The sequence below is a fragment of the Euprymna scolopes genome, chromosome 31, assembly GCF_053919585.1.
Source record: "Euprymna scolopes isolate OS-2025 chromosome 31, ASM5391958v1, whole genome shotgun sequence".
Taxonomy (NCBI): domain Eukaryota; kingdom Metazoa; phylum Mollusca; class Cephalopoda; order Sepiida; family Sepiolidae; genus Euprymna; species Euprymna scolopes.
Window position 1 is genome coordinate 928646 of NC_136512.1, and position 26299 is coordinate 954944.

Below are 26299 nucleotides of genomic sequence, written 5' to 3' on the forward strand. Positions count from 1 at the left end.
TATATATGTATATATATATATATGTATATATATATGTATATATATACATATATATATGTATATATATATACATATATATATGTATATATATACATATATATATGTATATATATATACATATATATATATGTATATATATATATGTATATATATATATATATATGTATATATACATATATATATATGTATATATTAAGGATTTAGGCAAATTAGGGGGGGGCGTTGTTCACAGTAACTGAGATGCGTCCTCTTAAAGTAAGCCAATTTACATCCAATTTAAGTGATTTACCTATTTAAATGCATTTATTATAAAAGGTCTCTAAGAAATTAAGTAAATTAAATTAAAAATTAAATTAAAAATTGCCGGGCATGGATTGAATAGCTATAAAATTATAAAAATATGCATCTAGGTAGATATAGATAATAATAATTCTGATTTCGTTTATCAGCGTCTCCCTGAAAAGGGATGAGATTGATTTTCAGAGGATTTCCCTCAATCTCTGCTCCAAACCAAGAGTTTTAAAGATCAAGGATTTTCCTAAGGATGTTGGTGGTACCTACAATAGCAGAAATCTGAAGGCTGCCTAAAACATTGGGGATTCGTAGTTTTTTCAATTGTCTTTCCAGACGACTTGATACTACTCCTAGCGTACCAACTATGACCGGGATTATTTGTGTTTTAACCCCATGTATACGCCTTATCTCCAAGGCCAATGGAGCATAATTGCTCCATTTCTCATTTTCCTTCTCTATCACATTCCTGTCCAAGGGTACTGAGGTCCATAATCTGCCATTTTTTGAGACCTTGTCAATGACGACCAAATCCGGACGATTGTGTTTCAATTGCTTGGACGTTATGACACTTTTGTCCTACCATATCTCTACCTTGCCATCCTCATTTGTTCTCCCTTCATCAGGACCCTCCTCAAACCATTTTCCAGCACACTTCACACCAACTTTCTTACATACCTCCCAATATATTCGGAATAATAATAATAATAATAATAATAATAATAATAATAATAATAATAATAACAGAAAGTGATAATAATACTATAATGATAAAGATAAAATAATAGTAAAAATGAAAGTAAAGGAAATTGAGTAAAAGTAATATATATATATATATATATATATATATATATATGAATTTTTCCGTTCAGCTGTAACGTTTCTCACCTGATCTTGTCTCTAACGTGCTTTCTCTCCTTTTTATAGTCCTTTTTCTAACAATGCCGTCATTTTGCATGCATATGCATATGTGCTTTCATGCTCTGTTACAGTTGGTAATTGTATTAGAATCAGGAATTTAGAACAGAATTGGTAATTGTAAAATAAAAATAAAATAAAATAAAATTGAAAAAATACTGGAATCATCCCATCACTAATATATAGTTAACTTTGAAACTTCAATTAATTCTTTTTTTTATTTCTTTTTTTATTTCTTTGGGTTTTAATATAGAAGAAGACCATTAATGAGTGCTGTCTGCAGTTAGATTTGTCTGTCTCTTATAATTTCCAGACCAATTTTTTTGCAGTCTGCTATTTGTTTAATTAACTGAAGTACCTGTTCCATCAAAGATGAACGTCAAGAAATGTAACTTTTTTTTTAACAAGTCGTGTGACCCGATGATCTTCTTCGTGATCGCACTACGATGAAGTAACACCAGACAAGTACTTAATGTAACTCAGTTAAGCTGTGTGTGTGTGTGTGTGTGTGTGTGATACCATCACGTAGCGCAGAAAAATGAACCCCAAACGTTGTCCATCGCTAGTTGTCTGGTCGCATCGGTCCCAGCAATTTTATTCTCAGCCCAATCTACTTTTGCCTGGTTTTGAATCCAATGTCTTTGATCCGTCTTGAAGGATCTCCGAGCACCCCATTGCCTCAAACTGTGCCAAAATTCATTGCCGTTCCTAAAATTATCCTAAATAGCTGATGTCACTAAATCTAGTATTGAGTTGATGGAAAAAGAAAAATCTGTGTACGTATTAAAAAATGTTTTTTAATATTAAATGTTATAACATGGGAAGTCATTTTGAGTTAATATTTATCATATTTTAAGCATTTAAACACAAAAATTTGTAAACATTTTTTACACACTACCATGGCCGATGTGAAGCGTCTACAAGACAGTCATGTTAATTTTTAAGTAATGTTTACATATTTAAATCGTGTATTTCTTATGTTTAAATTCTTAAAACATAATAAATATTAATTTGAAATGACTCATTGGCTGAGTTTCATCCTCAGACCTGAAATGGAGGACATGCATCAAATCTGTTGCTAATGATGCTGGAAAAATGGTTGGATCATTCTACAGCTCGAGAAAGTACCTCATCCCTGATGCAATTCTCTGCCTATATAAGACCGAGATAAGTTCAAAGAAATACTACTGTATAAAGAAGTTAGAAGCAATACAACAGCGCCACCTAAGAAAAATTATGAAAATTAAATGGAACGATCTTATACCAAATGTTGAAGCACTCAACAGAGTCAACATGCGCAGCATAGAAGCCACTCTCACCACCACACAACTGTGATAGACTTGAATGGAAAACAATCACATCCCTAACCCTAACCCTAACTCTCACCACCACACAACTGTGATAGACTTGAATGGAAAGCAATCGCATCCCAAAAATCCTATTGTATGGAGAATTGGAAAATGGGTACAGAAAAGTTGGTAGGCAGAAACTCTGCTACAAAGAAGTGATAAAACGCCACCCAAAAGGCAATGAATATGAACACGAAAAATTGGAAAGGGCTAGCAGCAGACTGAAGTTGCCGGTGCAATAGTCTTAACAAAGAAAAGGCAGAAATAGAGGCCAAAATAAAGGCCAGATCGAAACGCAATGCACAACCCTGGTAACTATCCATGCAATACTTGTGGTGAAACTTTCCACATTGAGCATGGAATGCTATAACACTATGGAATAAAACATGTAGACCACGACTAGTCATCTTCAGCTATGAAGGACTGCGTGATGATGATGATGATGATGATGATGATGATATCGTAACAGAGCATTAAAAAAAAAAACTTTGTGATCTAGTGAGGGATAATCTCTTCATCCCTACAGTCGCTTTCACACAGAAGAGATATTGTTACACTCTCTATATTGAATTGTTATCTCTCACTCCTGTAAGACATTTACAGCAAGTACTTGTCTAGTAATTCACGATTGTATTCTTAGTATTGTCTCGACTGAAGATTAAACTTTCAACCCCCAAAAGAGTGTCACAACTAAATTTTACTTAATACATTATCTGTTATGCCATGGGTTATCATGGACAATTCTAGAATGAATTTTGAGATCCTTATACATATTGTTTTTAGATGTACAATCTTACTACTTATCACTATAGATCACTACTTATTATTGTAGATTACTATATATATTTTTTTCTTCTTCATTTGAGAATATGACTTTTTGAAGGATAAAACTTTTCTGTCACTTAATGAGAGTCAGTTATCGTTATAACCAATTGGACCAAAATATGATTTTAATTGTGTAGCGCGACTAAAATAATGTTTATTTGAATATAGATAAAAGTAAATCTTGCTCTTTATTATTGAGCACTATTATATTAAACTCGTTAAATTCATTGTTTTTATCTTTGAATATTCTTAACCTGAAATAAGTATATATATATATATATATATATATATATATATATATATATATATATATATATATATATATATCCCGTCGATTTCGACATATGAGGTTCTGCTATAACAACTAAGTTGTTCAGAAATCCACACAGATGATTTGTTTATAGTGGTGCAGGCTTTGTGTGGAACCAAACACACTTTTTGGTATTACTGCTAATCTTTGTTGGTGCAAAGGCTGCTACAAGACAGAGCATACAGTAGACTGCAAGTTTTGACATTAGAGTTTACCTTCTTCTAGATGCATATCTTAAACACTGGAGGTGCATCTCTCCCAGTGAAGTGCCCCCAGATACCAACCTGAAAATGTCCATGACTTGGCATGGTACATATATACGAGAATACAATTGCAGATATTTTGGAATTTTATGAGTGAGATAAAAACTTGAATAAAGGAGATAAAACATAACTGTTCAACGAATATATGTTTCATTAAATAAAAATAGACGTTTTTTGTCTATTAATTCTATTTTCGATCCTTTCCAACATCCGAATAACAGTCTTCACTTCAGGCGGGAACTGGCTGATGTAATCGCCATTTTTATCATGAGTCGGAGTACTTTCCAATCCTTCAGGATTCATCGTCAGGGATAAATTAATCTAACTGGTTTTGAACAATTTATAAAAGTTTTTTTTTTCTCTCATTGGTTAATTACCCAGACTTATAATAAATATGGTGATTATATCAGCCAGTTCCCGCCAGAAGTGAAGACTGTTATTCAGAAGTTGAAAAGGATCGAAAATAGAATTAATAGACAAAAACGCCTATTTTATTTAATGACATATGTCATAGGGAAAAAATCCTGCCCAAATATACGTATATTTATATATAAATTATTCATATAAAAACTATATTTTACATATTTAGAGACGTGCTATGGTTTCATTGAAGTGGATCTGCATTTTAAAGACTTTTGAAAATTGAAAGAAATCACCAACGACTCATGAAATTTAAAACAAATCGAAGAATGCCGATCAAAAGGGATTCACCGGTAAGAAACCGGTGAAACATGTTTGGGTTTCTTTTGAAGAAAGTACCGTTTCAATGAAGGTGGCCTGTGTATTAGTATCCGTTTAAATAATAGCTAAGTATCGTTACATAAATATAATTGTTGAAAATGGATGCTGTATGCATTCCTGGTTTGGGGAAGTATTTACATTTAAGAGTAGTAATATGTGGTGCAATCTATTGCATGCCGAGTGGATTAGATACAGAGTGAGGGTGTATTCCCCTTGTTAAGATGTACGAGTTTAAAAGTTTCTTAAAAAGCTGGAGGGATGTATGAAAGTATAAACCTATAGTAATATTTGTATTTTATTACGTTGGTGGAGGGGAGTAGAAAGAGGGCATTGTTATCAGTTAAAGGGGCTTCTGAGGGGAATGTGGCATCAAATATACATATATATATATATATATACATGTATATATACTTATATACAAATATATGATGATTGCAACGTTTTGTCAGACGAGTGCCACTCCCTCAGACATTTAAAATCCATGAGCCCAAATGCCTGAGGGAGTATCTATACAAATATGATGTTACAGAGTCTTAGCTTTGTACGACAGCTAAGTCTCTCTCTCGGTTCAAAATGTTGAGATCCAGCAACAAGTAAGAGCAAGATAGCCAGCAACAAATTAAACTGCAGACCAGCTTAATGCGGGTAATGGTCTTCCGCTTTATGGTTTTTTAAATCAGAGATTTGCTTCTAGAAAGGTTGCCTTCGCCACGGCTTACGAGAGCCCTCTCCACCCCAATACACATATACACACACACAAATATACACGGTGCTAGTTGGCCGCTGACCCAGAAAAAGAGTTCATTCACCCTTTGGAAGGTCTTGTTTTTAATCCTTCAGGGAGACTAGCCGCCCTCCTCATCAAACAAGTCTGGTGGGGGGAACCAGTTTAGTCGCCGGTGACCCGACCATGAGGCAGGTAGTACTGGGTTACATGGTACCAGTAGCACATGACATGACCTGACATAAAAATATATACCTATGTATATACATACATACATAAAAATATATACCTATATACATATACATACACAAAAATATATACCTATATACATACACATCTACATTTATATACAGGGTGAGCCAAAAGTAGGTGGACAGCATTGTCTTATCATATATATAGTTGTACATAAACGTGATCTCATCATTTATTTAGAGATCACATATATATGTACAACTATATATGATAAGACAATGCTGTCCATCTACTTTTGGCTCCCCTGTATATTTTTCATAGTCGCAACACTGGATGTGCTAATGTTTCAAACAAATGATCGGTTAAAACCAGAAATGCCCGTCAGGTGACTTAATGAATGGTTGCTTTCCACAGAACAAGGAATGGTTTGAAAATAGGGTTCAATTATGAGCACTTTCAATATCAAATAATCCATATACACTGTAAAATTTACTTGTATGAAAATCAAAGAGGGAAGATATAACATATGAGAAATATTTATCATTGATATGTATCTGATATGAATATATAAAAGAATAATATAAAGAAATTTTAAATAATATAATGGAAGTTTGGAATCAAGTCTCCCCTTATATATGCTATGATAAAACAATGAAAAATAACTTACCTGAGATTACATTGGATAAGAAAATTGGACAGATTCCCTTCTATGTAAATTCCCAATTAGTAAAGCACCTGGAAAGAAACAAAAAACACAAACATGTTATTATTTGAACTTTTATTAATAATATTATTATTGTTATTATAACTATTACTATAATTACTATTACTACTCCTTACTTTTATTAATAATAATATTATTGCTATTATGACTATAACTATAATTATTATTAATACTATCATTGTACTTTATTTTTCTGCCAGTATATTCTTTTGTATTTTTCTATGTTTTTACCGGACTTTCGATCCATATTTTTTTAAAAACTTTACTAGAATATATCTCATCTGTACCAAGTCCAACATAAACAAATTCCTGATGAATCGCCCCCTTAAGTAAGACACTTTATCAAATCTCCAATATTAACGATTACTACAATACTATCCCATTGATTACTGTACACGCAATAACTCTTATCCTCGAGTGGCTTCTGGGCCTTGATAAGAGGTGACCTCCATGTAAAAAAAACAAAAAAAAAAACGTACCCAATTATCCCATTACCAGATTGTACCACATTAACACTAGTCATGCAACCTTTACATTTCTCGACTACAAATTCTATTTTTTTTTATTTCACTTTATCTTAGTTTTTACTCTCACACACTTCTTTTTTTTATCTTTTTCTTTTTTTCTTTTCATCCTTTATCCTTATTTTTGCATAAGGAGGGAAGGGGCAACTCAAAAATGGATTCAAAACGTCGAGAAGGACATCAGGGACTTACCAATCTAATAAATTTAAAAATAATGCTCCCAGATACCTCCAGACTCAAGTCCTGAAAGCCCTTCTACAACTATATAAAAAAAAAAAAAATTGACCCAGTTGAGACATGGAAGACAGAATCGGGGAAACAATACTCCTAAAGGAGGAGACATCATTGAACACCCAAGTTTACATCTCCTAAGTTTTGCTACAAAGAGTAAGTAGCAGTGGGTAGCCACAAACCGTATCAGAACAAGACACTACCGGACTGCAGTAAACAAACACAGATGGAGACAAATAGACCCCCGAAATCTGTCCAAAGTGCAAGGAAGCCCCCTCCCCAGGACACTGACCACCTGATCCTACACTGTCCAATGGCTTGACTGGAAGGAGGCTAGGCGACAGACTATCTGAAGACAATTTCTCAAACTAGCTAAAAAAAAAAAAAAAGTGGTGTAACGGTATAACCCATATGATACTACTACTATTCTTTATTTTTCTTGTATAGATCGGCACATTGATTAATTAATTAGCTAATTAGGTAACGAACTGACTTGGAGTTGGCTTTGGTGCCGAGAGAAAAAACCCCGACTGATGACTGAAAACCATCATTGTTTTTTCTGTGAATATCTTTTATTATATAATGGGCAAATGCCTGTGTATATGTATGTTTGTATGCCCATCTAAAAATCAAAAACTACAAAGCAAGACCCACAAAGTTGGTATATTCTTGATCAGCGTTGCCATGAATGAATAATATCTAAAATTCAGAAAAAAATATATGCATTCATTGAAAGCCAACTGAGACATGTTTTGAGAGGGAGGGTCAGTTTTTGAGTGCACGAATTTGAAAATAAAATCTTAATTCCATTAGGAATCTATTATATAAAGAAGAGTTGTGTGTGTGTGTGTGTGTGTGTGTGTCCAACTGGAGAAGAATGGACTGGGTAGAGCAGAAAGAAGGGTTTGCGAAGAGGGAGGGAGGGAAAAACGGGAGGTGGAAAGAGAGACGGTTAGATAGGGGAGTAGAGAGATAGAAGTTTTAATAGAAATATACCATACGTTTGTTTCGGGCAACGCCAGGTGACCCTGATAGTTTAAAAATACCTTATATATGAGAAAACCAGCGTCAGAGGGAGTTTATCACAAAATGAAAAGAACCTGAGTTTATAACGATGACACAGGTGTTTTATGATTCATACATTCATCAGTAATTGAAAATAAAACAGGTGATCTCAGATGGAAGGTATGAAGCCATGTGTTTTAAGGGTGATTTTTTTCTATCTTTGTATGGTAAGATTTCAAGGAAGAAAGACGTGTCTAGGGGGCTATCCACAAGTTGAGGAGGGAAGTATATACAGTGTTGCAGGGTGTAATGCAACGAGCCGTTGGTCTATCAATGAAATGAATCTGGATTCACAGCAACAACGACGCGACTGTAGAATGGTTTCATACACTAATCAGTAAGTAAAAATATAACAAAGATGACTCTAGATGGTAGTTGCTAAACCACGTGATTTCAGGGTGTCTGGCAAGATCTCAACCAGGAAAGACATGTTTAGGACTTCGAAATCTAGTAGGTAATGCCTTTTATCTTCCCTACAACCTCTTCATGGCAAGTGCTCAATTAAGCTCCAATCTGTGGTCCCTTCTCTTGCCAAACTTTCGCAAAAAACGCTTGACTAGCTACAACTACTATTAATTATTTTCCCACTCTCTATGTGTGCCTAAATCTAAACGCAACTTCCATGAATAAAGCTTCTTTCCTAGAACTGCCCGCTTGTGGAACACTGTTCCACTGACCTGCTTCCCGGCTGATATGATAGCCTTCAAGTCCATTGTAAACAAGTTTTTGTCGAGCACTCCCTTAAATAATCCAAATTTTATCCAAATTACACCATTAACAGTTACTACACCATCACCTTGCATATATTAACCATTATCCTCGAGTGACTGTTGAGCCTCGATAAGTGGTGACTCCATTGTGAAAAGATAAAATCTATCCGTCTATCTTTCTTTCTCTCACACAAAATGCGTAAAAAAGTTGTAATCTGTCAAAATCTTCCCTTGATCTACCAAATTTGGTAAATCTACATGAAATGGTGTAAGCGTACATAGATCTTTCCCCTGGGGTCCTGTTTCCGTTGGTGGTGGGGTAACTTTATCATACTTATTTTTGCTTCTTGATACCTCTTCTTTTGCACCAACAAAGATTAGCAGTAATACCAAAAAGTGTGTTTGGTTCTACACAAAGCCTGCACCACTATAAACAAATCATCTGTGTGGATTTCTGAACAACTTAGTTGTTATAGCAGAACTTCATATGTCGAAATCGACGGAAGAGTCTCTCTCTCTCTCTCTCTATATATATATATATATATATATATATATAATTCTTATTTCAGGTTAAGAATATTCAAAGATAAAAACAATGAATTTAACGAGTTTTATATAATAGTGCTCAGTAATAAAGAGAAATATGTACTTTTATCTATATTCAAATAAATATTATTTTAGTAGTGCTACACAATTAAAATCATATTTTGGTCCAATTGGTTATAACGATAACTAACTGACTCTCATTAAGTGACAGAAAAGTTTTATCCTTCAAAAAGTCATATTCTCAAATGAAGAAGAAAAAAATATATATAGTAATCTGCAATAATAAGTAGTGATCTATAGTGATAAGTAGTAAGATTGTACATCTAAAAACAATAATATGTATAAGGATATCAAAGTTCATTCTAGAATTGTCCATGACAACCCATGGCATAACAGATAATGTATTAAGTAAAATTCAGTTGTGACACTCTTTTGGGGGTTGAAAGTTTAATCTTCAGTCGAGACAATACTAAGAATACAATCGTGAATTACTAGACAAGTTCTTGCTGTAAATGTCTTACAGAAGTGAGAGATAACAATGTTCAGTATAACAGCAAACCACATAGAAGCTTATTTGATAGACATATACACAGACGTTGAGCTTTATATATATATATATATATATATATATATATATATATATAGAGAGAGAGAGAGAGAGAGAGAGAGAGAGAGAGAGAGAGAGAGTAGCAAAGTACGCTCTGGTGCAAAACGAGCTTAAGGCACAGTCCTGGCCTTAATCTTTGCCTTTGACCTTGAAAAATAGTGTACATCATCCCTAAGTCGGAACCATCATCATGTCAAGTTTAGTCGTGATCGGTTCAGTGGTGTGGGCTGTAGGATTATATATACATGTTATGACCTTTGAAAATGGGGTGCACCATCCCTAGATGGGGGACTATAACCATGCAAGGTTTAGTCATGATCGATCCAGTAGTGTGGATTGTAGAAGAGCATATATACATAGGCTATGACCTTGACCGTAACCTTGAAAAATGGTGTTCACCATCCCAAGGTGGGGGACCATCATCATGCCAATTTTGGCCATGATCGGTTCAGTAGGTGTATCAGAATTTTTGTAGGAATTTTTGACACCCCTAACACGAAACTGCGAATAAAATATAAAAAACTAGTAATTTCTCCTTTAAAAGTGGGTTGTTTATTTTCTTTATGGATTATACGTCCAAAATAAACTATTAAAGTTGTTTTAAAAGTAATAGAAATATTTTTTTTTATTTTTTAAAAAACAGTAATGAATTTTACGAACTCAATATTTTTCAATTTTTAAACTTTAAAAATCTATCCAAATTTTTCTATTGATTCTATTTTTACGATATTTTCAGGATCAATGTGAAATTTTATGCTCTTTCTAATAAACCGAATATAATATTTTAGACAAACGTTTTTTTAAATTCACGACCCCCCCCCATTTTCAAGTGTCTATTAAAAAGTAAATAATTAATTTACTCACCAAAGTTTTATGCATCACAAATTGAAGAGAAAAGGTCAATAAATAATATATTCAAATTTAAAACAAAAAAAGTAGTATTTTTTAGAAATTTACCTGTAAAGTTCGAAGTTTAAAAGCTTTTTTTTTTTAAACCACGTTGTTTGTTTTTTTCTTTTGTTTTTTTTAAATGAAACCTTGGTCCTTGCTCCTTTAATTGAAAAAAAAAGATTAGGGCTTGAATTACATTTTTCGAGTAGTTATAAGCTTGGAAAGACAGGGGGTCGAATAATTCACGCCTCCCATTTTGAAATGTCTATTAAAAAGTAAATAATTAATTTACTCACCAAAGTGTTATATATCACAAATTGAAGAGAAAAGGTCAATAAATAATATATTCAAATTTAAAACAAAAAAAGTAGTGTTATTTTAGAAATTTACCGGTAAAGTCCGAAGTTTAAACCCTTAAAAAAAAAAAACACGTTGTTTGTTCTTTTTTTTTTTTTTAATGAAACCTTGGTCCTTGCTCCTTTAATTGAAAAAAAAAAAATTAGGGCTTGAATTACATTTTCGAGTAGTTATAAGCTTGGAAAGACGGGGTGGAATTATTCACTATTTTTCACGAAATTTCTGACACACCTATCGGTTCAGTGGTGTGGGCTGTAGGAATGTTGTACGCACACACGAACGCTACTACTTATATATATATATATATGTGTGTGTGTGTGTGTGTGTGTCTGTGTCTGTGTCTGTGTGTGTGCGCACGCGCGTGCGCATGTGTGTACTGAGAGATTTCCAAATATCAATTTTAGTTAAACTTAAACCATGTGTTGCCTGCTATCTTGCACGGATTCTATTTCTAAGATTCTAGTGCAGAAAAGAAAACTTTAAAGATGGCGGAACAAATGAAGAAAAGGAAAAAAATACGAGACAAAAAGCAGAATAGAGAAATGTGGTTTAGTGCAGCCGACGGAAAGCCATACAAAATGTCGACATATCGGAGAAAACTGTGTGACCTTTTTCACAAGGCAACAGGTTGCCGAATTGAAGTTTAGTTCACAATTGATTGAGTCCATTGATTCGTTTGCTTTCTATTCACTGATTGGATCCTTTGTGATCTTCTCGGTGAGTCAAGAACAGGGATTGTGAACCAGCATTCCACGTTGTGTCACTTAGGATATATTATGAATCAGGTCACTCTACGCGTCCTATTCTAAATTTAGCAGACGTCTTTGGATTTCATTATAATTTATTCGGATTACAGATTCTTTTTTATTTTCATTTTTTTTTTTTTGCCATTAGAGTATGTAACTTAATTAATGAATTAAATGATTTTATATTTTACTTTTATTCTTTTAATTCTATTGAAAATGCTTTTCAGTTCACAAAAAGTTTTGAATATATTTTTTTCAAATTTATATTGATAAGTCATACATTTTACTCATGTTTAACCTCTGATGAAAAGAATCTAGCTTGGAAAATTCATGGATTAAAGATTTTTCATTATTATATTCCTTTGTTTGAACTCGTCTATCAAGGATGAAATCTGAAAAATTCTGTGTAGCTTAATTGTCATATATATTTTCTTAATATACTAGCCTGGGTGTTTGGAGGTGTGTGCTGAGCAAAAAAAAAAAAAAAAAAAAAAAATTGGTAGGCGGGCAAGGTCGAACCCGTACCACGAAGGAGGAAAAGAAGGTGAAAAAAAGTGACATCTTTGCTGTTGCGTCCGTTGCAAAACCGGAAATGGAGAAGGTTTAAATTAAGGCTAGTCAATCGAAAAGAAGGGATGGGATGACTTTCAAAAATATCAATGAAAAAAAGCGACCCCTCCCTGTAGAAAAGTGTCCAGTTGAGGGTATAGGAATTAATGTTTTTAGTCAATTTTTCAATATTTGTTGTCCGAAGAGTCGAGCTTTAAAACGATAAAATGATACTGATTTCGTGAAAATCTGTCACCTCTGTCCAAAGTTTTAGGCATACATACATACATACATACATACATACATACAGGTGAGATTTATATTATAGATAGCGATTTTTTGTTGATTTTTAAATGAGAATACGGTTAATAGTGTCTTCAACCTTGAAGATCATGGAAAATCTTTTTGGTTAGGAAATCACCCATATTTTTTGAACGTAAACAAATATTATTTATTTATTAATTATTTTGCATACAGTTTATATATATATATATATATATATATATATATATATATATATATATATATATATATATAGAGAGAGAGAGAGAGAGAGAGAGAGAATAAATGACAAAAAGTTATATTCCAAAATTCATGATGCTGACCATCTTATAATTTATTCCTTTAATTCAGTTGACTTATACAATTCTTGACAGTATTTGTTTCGTAGCGCAAAATCAATCACTTCATTAATCACTTTTTGCGCTATGAAACAGATACTGTCAAGAATTGTATAAGTCAACTGAATTAAAGGAATAAATTATAAGATGGTCAACATCATGAATTTTGGAATATAACTTTTTGTCATTTATGTTCTATATTGCTCTGTAATTACATTGAGCTTCTTATATAAGGATTGATATATAATAAGAAAATATATATTTATATATATATATATATATATATTTATTTGTAGTCATCGACTTACAGTCCTGTTTCGTTGTATCACAACACATCAGTGCTGCTAGACTAGCATCTCTCCCAAGCCAAGGATTGAACCTAGAACCATCCTGTTGACAGTCGGCAGTTCTCCCACTCAACCACAGAAGCGATGCCCGCAAATAACTCGTCGGAATGTCTATTTAAATAATTATATATATATATATATATATATATATATATATATATATATATATTGCAATCATGAAGGAAACTTTTATAATTCATTATTAAATGTAAAATGCATTTTAAAATAAAGAAAAAGGGATGAAGAAGAGGAAAGAAAAATAAGAGGGGGGAGTCAACTGACGGATTTCGCCTTCACTTTCTTAAAGCTATATTGACGAATTTAAAAAAGGGGAAATCGAAAATATGTACATTGTTAAAATAAATTTACGTATCGTTCCGTTATGGGTGGAGAAAAAGGGGGGGGGGTGATTAAAATAAAGCAACACTATGATATTTTTCCGAAAATCCTAAAGACTAATCACGCTTAGACCTAAGAGACATTCTCTCTGTTTACAGGTAGAAGGCTTTCTCTACCGAACGTGAACAGTCTCCAAGACCTTTAAATTAAATGTTGAATGAGCACGACTCAGAATTGGAAATGAGTCAGGGCTAAAGTTCGCTGCACATAATGGGTTTTTTTAATGAAACGTCAGTGATTGAAAATCCGTATGCGTTGGCAAGTACATCTGTTGTTTGGTATGTCTCATTTCTAATTTTGGTAGGTACATGCTGTTGGACTCTTCCATCGAATCTTAATGTTGTTCGACCCACATAGTTTGCACCGCAACTACATTCAAAATTGCAAATTACATTATTATTATGATGATGGGGAGGTAGAACATCTTTTTGAGAGGATGGCATTAAAGTTCTCGTAGAGAACACAACACGTACATTTGAAGCAAAATAACATTTTTGCACCGTTGAGCTGATTTCTTTGGCGAATTTCTCACTTACTGTCCCCAACCATGGTAAACATAGATATACTTGACATTTATTTACTGTTTGAATTTTAGTTTTAGAAAACTCAGTTATTTTCCAGTGCATAACTGACCTAATCACATCAAGAGGGTACCCATTCTTGGATAGGGTATCAGTAATTGTTTTAAATTCTTCATCCAAATTTGATTTTCACCAAATCTTAATGGCACGATGTGTTAGGGTCCAAGTTAAATTGATCTTACGTTTTTGGAAGCAAAATGAATCCCAGCGTGTATATGTAGATTTGCAGTGCATTGATGTAAGGTAACTAGATGGTGTTTTTGTTACCAAAATCGTATGAGGAATTTAAAAGCTGACCCCCCCCTTTATTTTTCTTTCCTGTTCCTCGCCCCCTTTCCTTTATTTTAAAACGCATTTCACTTTTAATCATGAATTATAAAAGTTTTTCCTTCATGATGGTAATATTTAAATTCTGTAACCTACAAACAATCATGATATATATATATATATATATATACTTCAGAATAAAATTATCTAACGATCAACTGGTATGTAAACCTGCGCTTATAAGTTTTACAAAATATTACTGGCGGTAATATTCTATAAGTACTATCCCACCTAAATAAAAATTGCTCGATATACAAGATTGAGCAAATATATATATATATATATATATATATATATATATATATATAGTAATTTATAAAATACATATGGCGATTAAGCTACACTGAATATTCTGCGTTTCATCCAACTATAGGATTCGTCAGGCTTATGCGCGAATTCTGTCGTTGCTTCTTGTTTTTATACATGTTGAGGATTTCTAGTCGGCCAATCAGCTTTCTAGTATCCACTGCGCCCCTTCCTACCAGCCAATGGGCATGCATTTTATCAAACAAAGGATCTGTTTTAGAACTAGGTTAGTGGTTTTAGGTAGTCGTTCTCCTTTTTTCTTTTTCTTTTTTTTTTTTTCTAACCTTGTTCTAAAACAGATCCTTTTTTTTTTCTAACCTAGTTCTAAAACAGATCCTTTGTTTGATAAAATGCATGCCCATTGGCTGGTAGGAAGGGGCGCGGTGGATACTAGAAAGCTGATTGGCCGACTAGAAATCCTCAACATATATAAAAACAAGAAGCAACGACAGAATTCGCGCATAAGCCTGACGAATCCTATAGTTGGATGAAACGCAGAATATTCAGTGTAGCTTAATCGCCATATATATTTTATAAATTACTAACTAGCTTTACCTACGTATTGAGCACTTTTGAAGTAAATACTTAAAGTTTACGCATAAATCTATACTTTCGTATATTAAATTTATGCGAATAAATGAAGTAGTTATATATATATATATATATACTGTGCACAATGTAAAAGAAAGGCATAAATAGAACTGTGCGCAACTCATCTAATAAGAAATTTAAAAAATCAATAATTAATTAATGAAAATTTGTTTTTCAAGAGAATATGCAAATTAGTTAACCTTTATGAAGTGCCTTGCAAATCGATAACCGGGTATATTAAGAAGTTCATTTTAATTTTTACATAGAATAAATCAGCCTCCAATAGACTGTCACTTAGAACTGCTTATTATTTAGCACTCATGTCAGTTGCACTATTATATAAAAGTCACTTTGTGTGTGTCTGTGTGTGTGTGCGACTTCATTCCTCATAGGTTCCGAAACGGCTGAGCATATCCTTTGTAAATTTCATACAAAGGTAATTTATATGGCTGGCAGTGTTATTAAATATGTTTTGTACAGAAATTCATGTAATGAGTATCAAAAATCGAAAAAGAGCCGATCTTAAAATTAGCTTTTCTCTCTTATAGATAAAAAAAGAATTATTTTTACAGGGGAATATTTTACGTTACATCAGCCAAGGGAGATAATAAAATTTCAGCAAATCATTTCTTCTTAAAAATAAACAAACAGATGTTTTATAATCTGAGACATAGCTTAGGAGTAGAGCATTCAACTACAGCCTGAATGATCCCCTGTTCAAGCCCGGATGTAACACACCATTTTATTTCATTTTTTTCTTCTTATTAAGTTCAATTTACGATAAAAGAAGAGTACTGTATTTTGGGTTAATTGCGCTATGTCTGGGGTTAATTGCACCAACTAACTAAAAGTGCTCTTTTGGCAACCACGCATATAAAGAGCACTTTTTTTTGTTGGTGCAGATACCCCAAAGTACAATAACGTTTAAAATCGTTGCAAATCATTTCTTTGTTTGCATATTTTAAAACTGAACATTAATCAGAAGTGACTTTTCCAGGGCATTCATCGTCAAGCTCAAATATCAGCTGATGTGATATTGTAAACAAACACAGACGGAAGTTGATGGACGACATTGTCATTATTATTTTTTTATTTTTATTTTTATTATTTTTTGAATTAGTTCACTGGGCAAATTATTCCTTGTAATAGATAATAATCGATAGAGGATTGATTCTATAATAATACATATGCAATCTGTATAAATTAAAATATCATGTTTAAGTATATTGCACGACCGGGCAACGCTGGGTTGCCAGCTAGTATTAAGTGACCTAAAAGGGGCTGACATGCCATAAAACAGACTTAAACAACCCAAAGAATGTGTGTGTGTGAGAGAGAAAGAGAGAGAGAGAGAGAGAGAGAGAGAGAGAGAGAGAGAGAGTGTGTGTGTGTGTGTTTGTTTTCTTGAAGTCGTTAAACAACCAGAATGGCACTATCTCTCATTGCAGAATTGCAATTACATCACATTTCGAATCGTGCACATTCTTATCTCCAAGACTTTATTTAATCTTATGCGTTGCAGACAAATAAAAATTCCAGGATTTCGCTTTATCTTGTTTTCTGAAATTTGTTTTTCATTTCTCCTTTCAATTCCTCCGCCGTTCTTTGACGTCATTACGGCAATTCTACGGCTTCAAGATATGAGAGTTGGTTGATTTAATTCGTCACAAAACTTGGCGTTTTCCTTTTTAAGAATCTTTTGAAGTGTGGCATAAGACTGCCTTTCGATAAACATTAAAAGTGCTACATCGAGCGTTTCTTTGGGGAGATTGTAAGTAGCATAATGGATATCTGCACAGACTATGTAATCATGTAGCTGATTTCAAATGCTGTCAGATTCACACATTGATATGCATTTGTTAAAGGTCACATTTGTCTGAGGTATGTATAACTCATTATACACATCGTTGCTGGTACCCTGCATGTCAACATCTATAGCTTTTTTAAAATGGAGGATTATCAACATAAAGACATCATAATAACGCAATTACAGAAATTGGAGAGACTCATCATCATCATCATCATTATTATAAAGCCAACCTAATAGGTCCTGAACTATCAACTAGACTCCATACGGCATAAATCACGTTGACACACTGGCTCCCGCTAGATCACTGAAGTTAAGCAACATTGAGATGGGTGACCATTTAGAACTTCCAGGTGCTGTATGTGCTCTCCGTTTGTCTCGGCATGGTTTTCAGTCGTCTTGGACTTCTCCTTGCCATTGGACTCAAACTGCTGATTCAGGAGAGGTGTGGTTGGAGATTGCGCAACCCTTGCTTCACAATTACATGCGCAGCTGCCCATTCAAAGGGTATCATTTGTCTTTTGAGACTAACTGAAGGCATCGAACCGACTAAACTCCAACCTCTGTTCCCTCGCTGAAACGTGGCATCCTTGTGCCTGTTTTACAAGCATTTCAATGGCAAGTGCTCTGACCAACTCCGACCCTTCAACGACAATACCCGTGACAAACCTGACTGGCAGCAAAATCCCACCTCTATACTGTAGAGGTCCCTAGATGCCGTAAAGCCTTTTACTCAAATAGTGTTTTTCCCCTCACTGCACTTTGGAATTCCCTCCCGGCCCCCTGCTCCCTTGACTGTACTGACATGCAGAAATTCAAGTGTAATGTGAACAGACATCTCACTGCCCAACTCCATAAATAGTACCCCTGCAAATACGGTCCCAAATATTAGCCGCTCACGACTAAGTATTTCTGTGTCTTGTTTGGGGTGAAATGACAATAAATGAATATAGAATTTTTAAATAAGGATGTCACAATAACTAAGTAGTAAATAGCACTTGAGCGTGCCAAGTTCGAATCCAGCTCGTTCCACATAAACAGTCTCAATTAGGGATATTGGAAACTTTTATGTGATCCTTCCTGTAGGTACCCAATGTTTTCATAGAAAGAATTCTATTTTTTTTTTTTTTACATGGGGGGTCACCACTTATCAAGGCCCGTGAGCCACTCGGAGATAAGGGTTATTGTGTGTACAGTAATCAATGGGATAGTATCGTAGTAATAGTTAGTATTGGGATTTGATAAGGTGTCATTACTTAAGGGGGCGGTTCATCAGGAATTTGTTTGTGTTGGACTTGAAGACATCCAAGTTGAATTCGGGCGGGGGGGGGGAACAGCCAAGCGGCAGAGAGTTCCACAGGCGTGCAGTTCTAAGAAAGAAGCTTTGTTCATGGAATCTACGTTTTGATTTAGGCATGGATAAAGAGTGGGGAAAGTTATTGACAGTGGTTTCAGCTAGTCGGGTGTTTTTCATGAAAGATTGGCGAGAGGGGACCAGAGAATGGAGCTCAGACGAGCACTTGCCATGGAAATAACGATAAAACAAAGACAGGCTTTCAACGTTTCTTCTGTGGGAGAGAGGTTGCAGGGAAGAGAAAAGGACATCCTCTACCAAGCCACGAAGTCTATTTTGTACTCTGTCAAGGCAGGATAGGCTGTTTTTAGCAGCTCCTGCTCAGATGTGGCAGCAGTACTCCATCCTTGGACGTACTTGGCTTTTATATAGATAGAGAATTGCATCATTAGTGAGATATCTTCTGGAGAGGTAGAAGGATCCCACCATTTTCCCAGCGACCTTGGCCACAGACTTGATGTATGTGTTCCATTTCAGATCAGGAGTAAAGGTCAAACCCAGAAGCTTATCAAAACATGGGGCCTCCCCTAGACGAGAGCCATTCATTTCAATCGATGCCAGATGGGGATCAGAAAGGTATTGGAGAAACGAATACCAACGATAATCAACTGATTCATTCAAAATTAGTGAGTGATGCTCACCCTTCTTCTCCTCCTCCAAAACATCATCATCATCGTCATATTTGGTTTATCATCTATTTTACAAGTTGGCATGTATTGGATGGTTTCAAGAAATTGACTTCCAAGCTAATCTATTTCTGCCAAGTCTTTAATTATCCCTCTTTCTTTCAAGTCATTTTTATCACTTCCTATCGGATGAAGCGACTTTTAGCCTGGATAGGCAATCACCTAGAGATTGTGTCTTCATAAAAGCACTGGTCCCATGACCTCACTGAGTTGCTGTCAGGAAAAGAAATCTGGCTTATTAAAATATTGCTTCAAATAAGAAAATGAATTCTAAAAAGATAGATTATATATATATATATATATATATATATATATATATATAAACCTAATTAAGATATCTCTAACCAAGCAAACCTACCAAGATAGTAAAAGCTCTACACGGATAGGAGGAGCAATTCACACATCAAATAAAAATGCCATGGTCTAAAAAAATTTTTTCCTTTTTCTCCTCTTCCCTCTTTATTGATTTGATTATATAATAAAGTTTTATGTAACTTTTATTCTTAATTTGTTTATTTAATATATATATATATATATATATATATATATATATATATATATATATTGCTAGCAGGGTGCCCAACATTGCCCGGTTGTAAAATCTGCATAAATTTCATATTTTAATTTATGCAGATTTCGTAATTATTATTATAATTATCTATTGTTTATAATATTGTACCCAATATATATTAATGATTTCAAAAGTGAAAAAAAAAATGACTTGGTTCCTATCAAAAACTAGGTCACTTCCCAACCCAAAGAAAAGATAAACTAGTCTCTGCCAAAAACGAACAAAGAAATAGGTGAATTAGAGGTCAAGTAAACCTTTGCCTTATAAATGCTCGCCCAGTGGCTATGATGAATGAGTGTGTGAATAATAAAGAATCTGATTGTCTGATTAGCAAACCATGGTATTGGCCCCATGGAAATATATAAAATCATGAAGTAACATTGATTCTATGCAGTAGCCTGACGAATCCTCACGAGTTGAAACACATAACTTAATTGCCATATATATTTTCAAAATTTACTCTGTGTGTGTGTGTGTTTATTATAGAGTGGAGGAAACATATCCATTATTTAAATTTTTTTAAATGCAAACCACTTTCAGTACTCCTTTAGAGATTCTTTTTTTTCTTTCCGTAAAAATCAAGGGCGATTTAAAGACTTTGTTTTTGTTATCTACTGCAATATAGGAAAGATTATTCCACTCCTTTTCAAATATTACTTCACTTGCCCTTGATCCTTCATCTTCCGAGTATGTAGTAAGATGGGCATCAAGTACCATTTTATGAGGCTTTGGTCTTACTTGACCAAGGATTGAACCTCGGACTCCAGGCTTATTAGTGAACACTCTAATCATAAAGACACAATAAACACATAAATCAAAGCTGGATATTCGACAGAAAGCTAGAGGGACGATGGATTACATGCAATGAATTGTGAAGCAAGGGTTGCATAATCTCTAACCACTCCTCTCCTGAGTCGACACTGTTTGATTCCAGTGGCAAGGAGAAGTCCAGTGTGATGGAAACAATGCTGAAATAAGCAGAGAGCAGATATAACACCTGCTATTCCTCAAATGATCACTAAATTTAGTACTGACTGGACTCAACGATGCTTAACTTTGGTGATCTAACAGGAACCGGTGTGTCAATGTGATTATGTTGTATAAATGGGAGATACTGTGCAGTTGAGTGCAGACAATTTTGTTTTGGTGCAAAAACATTCGAATGAATACATATTCAGCAAATGTAGACACCATTTTGTATTTTTCATTTGTAACGAATGGTGAATCTCTAAAAGTTTCTATTTCTGAAAAAATTATTGGGTCAAATAGAACATGTATATGAGGAAATTGATTGGAATTTCTTTTTTTTTAATAAAGAATGTAGACTGAAAATGTCTGTATTTCATTGTCTAGACAAAATCAAATATCGATTCATAATATTAAATGATATATAAGTTTGAATTTTAAAATCTGACAAAATAACTTTATATCTTCTGATAAGTCCAATTTTAAGCAACCTTACTAGTTTTTAAATAAAGAACATTGACGTAAAATGTTCGTATTTCACCAGCTAGGCAGAATCAAATATCGATTTATCATGTTATATGCAATAGAGACATGACTTTTAAAATCCGACGAGATGACTTTATATCTTTAGATAAGACCAACTTTAAGTGGCTCTAATATTTTTCAAATTGAGAACATCAGTTGAAAATGTCCGTATTTCACTGGCTAGGTAGAATCAAATATCGATTTACCATCTTAAATGCTTTATAGTTTTCACTTTTAAAATGCGACAAGATAATTTTATATCTTTAGATAAGGCCAACTTTAAGCAGCTGTAGCATTTTTTAAATAAAGTATGATGGGAACCGGTACGTCAACATGATTATGTCGTAAATGAACCCCTACCCACCTCACACGCGCACATTTTTCAATCAAAAGAAATTGTTATTCGGTTAAAAGTTAAAAAAAAATGAATTCACCGCAGACGATGATGATTTCTCCCTTGGGCCATCGCGTATAATGCATAGAAATGATAGGAGCGACACGAAGAATTTTAAAACATTCGTGACTGAGAAGGAAAGGATAAGTGATCTGTGCCCACAGGGGATAAAGAGGGGAAAATTTGTTAATCTGTACAAGTCCTGGAGATGAAGAGAGTTTTCGGTGGGTAGCTGATTTAGCTTTAGACATTAAAATTTTGCAGGCAAAGAGCAAAGATCTTTCTCGTGTGGACATGAAAAAAATTATGTGCACCAATTCTAAAAGATCTAATATTTTTATGGAGCAATTCCGGTTTCTGATTGATTGCTATTTGAAATTCCGTCCAATTTCCCGAGTTTAACAGAAACATTCCCAAGTTCGACAAGATACACCGGAGATTACATTGCCCTAAACGTTGTGAAAATTACACTCAAGTAATCTGATGAATCCAAATAATATAAATAGTTTGTTCAACTTTATTTATCCTTTATATAAATCTGCAGCAGCCATCTATTCCAATTGTTTTAATGCACAATTTTCGTTAGATGCAAAATGAATAGGTGTGTCACTGAAGCGATTGAATTCTTCCAGCCAATAAGAAGATATGGCGTAGAAACACAAATTGTCGAACTTCTTTTAACCCTGCATTAGTCCCATGGAGTGTTTTATCACCCCAATTTTGCTTAAGTGCTCATAATTCATAGTTGACAACTTACTTCTTTTCCTCCCTCCCAGTACTCTCCTGGCTCAGTAAGGACATAACATACGTGGTATGGCGCAGTTGTGTCTCAGTTTTCTTTAGAGGTAAACGTTGCTTTCTCCTGGTGTGTCCAATCACCTCAGCTGAATAACGTAGGTATGATTTTATGATTTATAAATTTTTTGTACTTTTCAAGTGGAAATGAAAATTTGTAGATACAAACGTATATATCATTAGGGTATTCTGTAAAATTTAATATGGAATTAATCTTTTGATATTTTCTTTATTATAAGTTTTGATGGGATTATTATTTTATTTACAATTGCTCTGTATACATTATACAAGACTGAAAGAGTAATACTCTTTCAGTCTTGTAACTATGAGCTTAGCTAATGTAATATCTTAATTTTTTCCTTATTTTTATTGTAATATTTTATTTTAATATCAACAAGCTACAAGTGATTCAAACTGTTCAACAGGAGCTGTAGATATTCCCTGGACCAGCAGGATAACTATATTTTACAAAATAATAATACTATAAACATTTTTATATTGGAGTGTATAAACACCCTATGGGACTAACCATGTTTGGAACACCCGGGTGACTAACACAGGGTTAACAACACGCAATTTCGTTTATCGCTAGCAACAGTTAGTCAACATACTGATCAAAACGGATCGCATGCCGGACTTTATAAAGACAGACTGTTCAGCTGTTTGAGTCCTTTTAAAGCACAGACAAATAAAAATGTATTTTCATTTGAAACATCGATGTGGTCTGTATAATTCACATTTAAAATAAAAAAAACAAAACTTTCTATCACAGTCTATCATTATAGTAATTATAATGGAGGACAGCCATCCTCATTATGAATCGATTAATCAACATCACTTTCTTCCTATCCTTTATCAACCTAAGATATTAACAGACGATAGAGGAAGATGAGAGACGTGTGCAAAAACAATAATATATATATATATATATATATATATATATATATATACACACACACACACACACACACAGTATGGAACGATAAAATTGTCGCCAGAGAAAGATGGCGTGATTCTATTTCGGTTTGGTAAAAACCGGTTTTTTCTTTTTTTCTTTTTGCAGACCATCTACTTGTTGGCCAGTTGTGTACAAATCCCCAAAAGTGATAGGAGTCTACTATGCGGAATTTTATATTTGGGTTTTAGCCGGAAACAATTGGTGCAAAAGTGTGAAAATTAAAAAAAAAAAAAAAGTAATTTGCCAGGTGAAGATCCAACGACCGCATTATGAATATGCATGCGTAACGTAATAGCTATTGGTTCATGTTTTAATTTTTTAACCTTGCAGCAAACATGTCTTCATAGCTCAGGCATTAACGTCAAAGGAAAAAGTAAATCGTAAGCTAAATGTTTTGGTTTCGATTCGGGAAATCGGTCGGAGATCAATATGTGGTGAGAAAATGGTACGAATAACTGTGCAAAAAGCATCAAAACATCATCAATGTTCGTGATGCCTCTAAATCTGGTCGTCCTAGAGTTACTTTTTACAGGGAAGACAATGCTATTAAGATCCACAGTCTCAGAAACAGAGTTGAAATGGCTCCCCAAATCCAACAACAGTGTAATCTTATTAAAAGTGCTCTCTTTCTACAGTTAACAACAGATTGAAAGAATTTAATTTGTGAGGCTGTGTTACAAGACACAAGCCAATGATTCCTGTAAAGAATAGAAAGCGCTGTTTGGACTTCATCAGATGCAATGAAAATCATGACTCTTCATATTGATCGAAAGTGATTTTTAGTGACGAAAGCAAATTCAATAGGCTAGGCAGTGATAGTAGGCAGTACATCCATTGAAGAAAGGACAAAGAATTTAATCCTAGGTGCACAATTTCAACACTGCAAGGTGGTGGAGGTTCAGTTTTGGTGTGGGGTGTTATTAGTCTAGGACCTATATTTCACTTGCATGGTCGAATTCAACCAAATACATTAATTGTTAAAATGTTAAATGTTGACTGAGCATTTTCTACCCTACTTTGGTCGGAATTTGGATGATAATCCCATCTTCATGTAGGATAATACTCGCATTAACACAGCTGGCAATGTCAAGAAGTTCCTTGAAAAGCATGATATTCCGTGTTTGGATTGGCCTGCAAGATTTCCAGACTTCATTCCTATCGAAAACGTATGGCATTACATCAAGCAATAGCTACGCGATGACAAAATTTCAAATTTGGAAGAACTTTGGACAAAAATTAAGGAGAAGTGGGATGCTTTCACCAGATTATTGCCGCAGACCTATTCAAAGAATGCCCCAAAAATTGCAGGCTGTCAAATTGCAGAAGGGCAATGCTACTAAATATTAACTAGTTCATTGTGTTCTTGTTGTATTTGTATTGCATTCATGTTCTAAATTTACATCTAAATAACAATTTTCCATTGTGCGTAGTTACTTTTTGCCTTCTCAATTTGAAGTTATTTTTTTTTTTAATTGATGTGATACTCTCCAGAAGATATCTCACTACTGATGCAATTCTCTATCTTTATAAAAGCCAAGTACGTCCAAGGGTGGAATACTGTTGCCATATCTGGGCAGGAGCTGCTAAAATTAGCCTATCCTGCCTTGACAGAGTACAAAATAGACTTCGTGGCTTAGTGGGGGATGCCCTTTTCTCTACCCTGCAACCTCTCTCCCACAGAAGAGACGTTGTGAGCCTATCCTTGTTTTATCGTTATTTCCATGGCAGGTGCTCGTCTGAACTCCAATCTCTGGTCCCCCTCGCCAATCTTTCACGAAAAACACCCGTCTAGCTGAATCCACTGTGAAAAATTTCCCCCACTCTATATCTGTGCCTAAATCAAAACACGGATTCCATGAACAAAGCTTCTTTCTTAGAACTGCACGCCTGTGGAACTCTGTTCCGTCTGCCTGCTTCCCACCGGACTACAACTTGGATGTCTTCAAGTCCAACGTTAACAAATTCCTAATGAACCGCCCCCTTAAGTAAACAGTTCATCAAATCTCCACACTAATGTAATGTACTTGCAATAACCCTTATCCCTGAGTGGCTTCCGGGTCTTGATAAGTGGTTATCACTTTGTAAAAAAAAAAAAAAAATACTAGGATACTTCAATTAAAAGTAAAATACGAACAGGTAAAATTATAGAGGAATAAAAGGCAAATCAAATGAGGAATAGGTTGTTCAAACAGTTACATTCAATTTAGCTTAAATTTGCGGTTTTTGAAAAAATGACAAGTTCGGACTTGTTTTAGCGCCACTATATATATATATATATATATATATATATATATATATATATATATATATATATATATATATATATATATATATATTGGCAGCAAGTCATTATTCAAGCAGGTGTGATTGAATACGACAGTTATTCTTTTTCTGATCTTTCTGGATATCTTTTCCATTTGCCTCGCGGTCTTTTAATTTCAGCAGGCATGTTATATAAACTGGCACTAAAATGTTGCTGTTCGGCCATATTATCCAAGCACTTTCTATT

General features: G+C 34.1%; 1 protein-coding gene across 5 annotated transcripts in view; it reads right to left on the minus strand.

Annotated features, from left to right (window-relative positions):
- Positions 1–26299, minus strand: part of LOC145255583 (organic cation transporter protein-like) — a 416644-nt gene that overhangs the window by 252764 nt on the left and 137581 nt on the right. For all 5 annotated transcript variants that reach the window (XM_080114055.1, XM_080114052.1, XM_080114056.1 and 2 more), the window contains one exon: positions 6281–6348. The gene's annotated coding sequence lies outside the window, so the exon portion shown is untranslated. The remainder of the gene's footprint in view (positions 1–6280; positions 6349–26299) is intronic.